Source organism: Schistocerca piceifrons, unplaced genomic scaffold (genome assembly GCF_021461385.2).
Source record: "Schistocerca piceifrons isolate TAMUIC-IGC-003096 unplaced genomic scaffold, iqSchPice1.1 HiC_scaffold_936, whole genome shotgun sequence".
Lineage (NCBI taxonomy): Eukaryota > Metazoa > Arthropoda > Insecta > Orthoptera > Acrididae > Schistocerca > Schistocerca piceifrons.
This window is the reverse complement of record NW_025729208.1, coordinates 6,371,285-6,376,284: the sequence shown is the minus strand read 5'-3', so window position 1 is coordinate 6,376,284 and position 5,000 is coordinate 6,371,285. Positions and strand designations below refer to the sequence as shown.

Genomic DNA, 5,000 nt, shown 5'->3' with positions numbered 1-5,000 from the left:
AGCGATGGCGCCACAGTGCCCGCCTTTCGACGCCACCCACAAAGCCTGCAGCCTCTGTCGACCATAGCACCCAATCTCCAGTGGCTCTGCCGCACGAAGCCGTGGACCGGCAATGACTCCACCCGCACCCGTTCGTGCACCACCCCAACCGCCAAACGCGCACCTCCAGCGGATGAACGGCGGACGTTTCCCGCACTCGTAAAGTGCAATCCACCCCTATAACGTGCGTTTCATGAAGAGTTATTGCCAATATGCGACATTCCCGCTGTCCCTATACATGAGCCGCGACCTGTACCACTTACGAGCGAGAGACGCGATCGCGTTGCTCACTGTACGGCGTCCGATACCGAGCCATCAGCATGTCGGTCCCCATGCGCGTTGCACTCGCACTCGCAGTCGCAAAAACGTGGGGCAAATATATTACGCGGAAGAGTTATAACAGACCGAGCCCCACTGCATGAGGGGAGTCTTTGTCACTAATGTACACAGATGGAACATTTTGGACTGGAACCAGATTACCCGTACACACGGCGCTGATTAGTAATCAATGCAGAGCCATCAAACTACAGAATATATATACAACTGTCCGTATACATGCTGAAAGAGTCTGCCCACAATGGGAACCACACGTCAGCCAGCCACTCTGATCACGCACCACTCTCTGCTTCTAACGGGCGCACATACAATATGTAAGCACCAGCATGGAACAACATCCAGTGCATCCTCTCCGCCACATTACACAATCCACACTATCACAACCAGACCAGGAGGTCCATGCGGAAAATACAATATCCCACCCTTTCGACATCCACCATTGCGCAGATCAGGCACCAACACCCACACATGTCCTATACAACGGTGCACCCAACATCACAATAGTACCTCCTGTCACAGCGCACAAACAATGACATGAGTCAAAGACACAGGTCTGACACAAGCATAGAATTGGAGCGCCGCCTCTAATAAGCCAAAGGTGCATCCTGACGTGACAAATCTGATCATGTCACAAGCATTCACTTACTATAATCACTATCAACGAACCTGCCGCCCCCGCCCACCCCTACACCTTTCCTTACAACAACGTGTAACCTAACCTAACCTAACCTATGTTGTACCTTAACCTAACCTATGTTGTACCTTAACCTAACCTATGTTGTACCTTAACCTAACCTATGTTGTGCCTTAACCTAACCTATGTTGTGCCTTAACCTAACCTATGTTGTGCCTTAACCTAACCTATGTTGTGCCTTAACCTAACCTATGTTGTGCCTTAACCTAACCTATGTTGTGCCTTAACCTAACCTATGTTGTGCCTTAACCTAACCTATGTTGTGCCTTAACCTAACCTATGTTGTGCCTTAACCTAACCTATGTTGTGCCTTAACCTAACCCATGTTGTGCCTTAACCTAACCCATGTTGTGCCTTAACCTAACCCATGTTGTGCCTTAACCTAACCCATGTTGTGCCTTAACCTAACCCATGTTGTGCCTTAACCTAACCCATGTTGTGCCTTAACCTAACCCATGTTGTGCCTTAACCTAACCCATGTTGTGCCTTAACCTAACCCATGTTGTGCCTTAACCTAACCCATGTTGTGCCTTAACCTAACCCATGTTGTGCCTTAACCTAACCCATGTTGTGCCTTAACCTAACCCATGTTGTGCCTTAACCTAACCCATGTTGTGCCTTAACCTAACCCATGTTGTGCCTTAACCTAACCCATGTTGTGCCTTAACCTAACCCATGTTGTGCCTTAACCTAACCCATGTTGTGCCTTAACCTAACCCATGTTGTGCCTTAACCTAACCCATGTTGTGCCTTAACCTAACCCATGTCGTGCCTTAACCTAACCCATGTCGTGCCTTAACCTAACCCATGTCGTGCCTTAACCTAACCCATGTCGTGCCTTAACCTAACCCATGTCGTGCCTTAACCTAACCCATGTCGTGCCTTAACCTAACCCATGTCGTGCCTTAACCTAACCCACGTTGTGCCTTAACCTAACCCACGTTGTGCCTTAACCTAACCCACGTTGTGCCCTAACGTAACCCACGTTGTCCCCTAACGTAACCCACGTTGTCGCCTAACGTAACCCACGTTGTCGCCTAAACCTGCTCTGTAATTGTTATACGACTCGTTCAATTAGTGTAGTGTTGCCCACCCGCAACCCTCGCAATATAGTTCGCTACTCGCACTCCCCGCTCCCCTGTGTATCGCTTCATGTTAAACACCTTGCAAGTCTTGCTCACTTTCCACATGCTCCTGCTGTACACTGTAATGTGGATGGCAGCAGGACGTACATGCCGCCCCTCCCCACGTCCCCACCTTGCCCCCTGCCTTCGCAAGCTGGTTGGTGAGAACTTTGCATGTTCAATGCCCTCCGCATGCGACGTACTCAGGCTACGTTGTGGTGCGGCCTGTGTCAACTGTCCGCTAATGTCGTACGCGTAAACCACAATCTGTACTGCACATTCGTCCTTATGTACTGAATGATACATCGTGGCACATGTGTGACCGTACAACGACTGCGCCCAAAAACGGCGGACCATACAGTGCAAATATTGTGCACGCAGCTACGTGTCGTCTCCCTATGAGAGCTGGATTGCAGTGTGGTACGCCATAGAGACGTGTGGGAGGAACGGACGCCGTGGATGGCGATCAGCATGAGCTGTCTGTTGATGTATTCGGACCTAGTCGTCTCTCCTCACACACCGTGATGGCATGGTGCACCGCGTTCCATATCTGCGACATGCTACAGAGGCCGGTTGACAGTCGTTCGAGCAATGGACATCGCATACGTACGGGGGCCACCTTCCACGTATTGTCTAGGCGTGCACATTTTGTTGCGTGTATGTGGGCAGACGTAGTGTGGCGTGACACCTGACACAGGCATGCAATAATCGTGGAAGTTGCAAATGGCGATGGACGCCTGCGTTTTCTGGTGAAGTTACGCAAATGAACAAATGGTAACCTGTTGTGGTGCGGTTGTTCTCGCTAGGGGTGAATCGGTGATGGCGACGATAGGTTGAGGTACTAACCGGTTGTTCCAGCGATACCCACCATGCCGACGAAACTGAACGGCATCTGGGTGTGAAGCGATACGCGGCGGTGGCTGGGTGGGACCGTCCCCGGCCGGTGAGGGGGCGCCTCCCGGCGTGCTGGCCGCGCGGTGCGTGGGCGCACGCGCTACAGCCGGCTGGTGGGGGCGGCCAGTGGCAGGCGCGCCGGCCGACGGACGCGGCAGGCGTCGCAGCTGCGCGCCGGCGCACCCTGCGCGCGGCGCCGTGCGGCCAAAGTAGGTCCTCGCGGGCCCGGTGCGAAGCGCGGTGGACATCTTCAGTGTGCTGGTCCGATTGAGGACTGTGTGCGTTGAGGATGCGCCGCCGCCCGGCGCTCGGCGCCGCGACGCCGTCTGCTGCTCGGTCGCCCCAGCGGTTCTCGCTGGTGGTTTGTATCGCAGCTGTGCGGATGTGTTGGCGCGTGCGCTGTGCTGGGAGAGTTCGCTTCGGCACCCAAGTGGGGCTTTTGTCCTTCTGTGGCGCTGGCGTTGGAGCTGCCGGTCACCGTAGGTGGCGCGTGTTGTCTCCCGCCGGCAATGCCACGACAGCACGCTCCCGGGCCTCTGTCGGCAGCGGCAAGCTCAGTTGGGAGCACGGGTGGTCGCACCGAAAGCGTCTACTCGCCTAACTCCGGGCGATTGCGCCTCTCTCGAACCCGACCAAGTACTTGGGACGGCGCTGCGCGCCGCCGGGACCTGAGAGGGTTTCGAGGTGTATTGTGCAGGGGAGCTCAGCCTCCTCCTGTTTGCAGAATGATTGAGCGGACGCTTGCGTGTTCGCGCGGGCCCCCGGGACACACTCCCGGGCGGCCGGCTGCTCAGCTCTAGTTGACGCAGCTCCCTGGTTGATCCTGCCAGTAGTCATATGCTTGTCTCAAAGATTAAGCCATGCATGTCTCAGTACAAGCCGCATTAAGGTGAAACCGCGAATGGCTCATTAAATCAGTTATGGTTCCTTAGATCGTACCCACGTTACTTGGATAACTGTGGTAATTCTAGAGCTAATACATGCAAACAGAGTCCCGACCAGAGATGGAAGGGACGCTTTTATTAGATCAAAACCAATCGGTCGGCTCGTCCGGTCCGTTTGCCTTGGTGACTCTGAATAACTTTGGGCTGATCGCACGGTCCTCGTACCGGCGACGCATCTTTCAAATGTCTGCCTTATCAACTGTCGATGGTAGGTTCTGCGCCTACCATGGTTGTAACGGGTAACGGGGAATCAGGGTTCGATTCCGGAGAGGGAGCCTGAGAAACGGCTACCACATCCAAGGAAGGCAGCAGGCGCGCAAATTACCCACTCCCGGCACGGGGAGGTAGTGACGAAAAATAACGATACGGGACTCATCCGAGGCCCCGTAATCGGAATGAGTACACTTTAAATCCTTTAACGAGTATCTATTGGAGGGCAAGTCTGGTGCCAGCAGCCGCGGTAATTCCAGCTCCAATAGCGTATATTAAAGTTGTTGCGGTTAAAAAGCTCGTAGTTGGATTTGTGTCCCACGCTGTTGGTTCACCGCCCGTCGGTGTTTAACTGGCATGTATCGTGGGACGTCCTGCCGGTGGGGCGAGCCGAAGGCGTGCGACCGCCCCGTGCGTGCTCGTGCGTCCCGAGGCGGACCCCGTTGAAATCCTACCAGGGTGCTCTTTATTGAGTGTCTCGGTGGGCCGGCACGTTTACTTTGAACAAATTAGAGTGCTTAAAGCAGGCAAGCCCGCCTGAATACTGTGTGCATGGAATAATGGAATAGGACCTCGGTTCTATTTTGTTGGTTTTCGGAACCCGAGGTAATGATTAATAGGGACAGGCGGGGGCATTCGTATTGCGACGTTAGAGGTGAAATTCTTGGATCGTCGCAAGACGAACAGAAGCGAAAGCATTTGCCAAGTATGTTTTCATTAATCAAGAACGAAAGTTAGAGGTTCGAAGGCGATCAGATA

At 53.7% G+C, this 5,000-nt stretch overlaps 1 non-coding gene across 1 annotated transcript in view; it reads left to right on the top strand.

The window, feature by feature from the left end:
* Positions 1-3,897: 3,897 nt before the first annotated feature.
* Positions 3,898-5,000, top strand: part of LOC124772238 — a 1,909-nt gene continuing 806 nt past the window's right edge. Inside the window, exon 1 of the ribosomal RNA XR_007013901.1 lies at positions 3,898-5,000. This exon is cut by the window's right edge and continues 806 nt beyond it. This is a non-coding gene — a ribosomal RNA (small subunit ribosomal RNA).